The sequence below is a fragment of the Calidris pugnax genome, unplaced genomic scaffold, assembly GCF_001431845.1.
Source record: "Calidris pugnax isolate Ruff unplaced genomic scaffold, ASM143184v1 scaffold307, whole genome shotgun sequence".
Lineage (NCBI taxonomy): Eukaryota > Metazoa > Chordata > Aves > Charadriiformes > Scolopacidae > Calidris > Calidris pugnax.
This window is the reverse complement of record NW_015091040.1, coordinates 187382-187687: the sequence shown is the minus strand read 5'-3', so window position 1 is coordinate 187687 and position 306 is coordinate 187382. Positions and strand designations below refer to the sequence as shown.

Sequence of the window (306 nt, the reverse complement as noted above, 5' to 3'; positions counted from 1 at the left end):
GGCCCCCCCCCCCCCCCGTGCCCCTGGCTGGGACCAAGCCACGTCCTGGCTTTACTCCATCACAGGAGGAGGGAGAAACTCCCCCTCAGGGACGCTGGGCCCCTCCGCCAGCCCCCTCCCCATCAAAAACCCAGGGAAGAGCAGCCCTCGCTCCTCTTTGCCCCCTGCCCCCCCCCAGGAGCCCCCCCAGCTCCACAGCCCAGGGGACCGATGCCACCCCCGCTGCGGGGGCTGCCGGCCCCATGCCCTGGGGTGCTGGGACCGAGGGGTCCCCACGGCACCGGGCTGAAGCTGGGGGGGCTGCTC

At 73.9% G+C, this 306-nt stretch overlaps 1 protein-coding gene across 3 annotated transcripts in view; it reads right to left on the bottom strand.

Moving 5' to 3' along the window:
* Positions 1-306, bottom strand: part of MROH1 (maestro heat-like repeat family member 1) — a 51072-nt gene that overhangs the window by 924 nt on the left and 49842 nt on the right. The window lies entirely within an intron of this gene.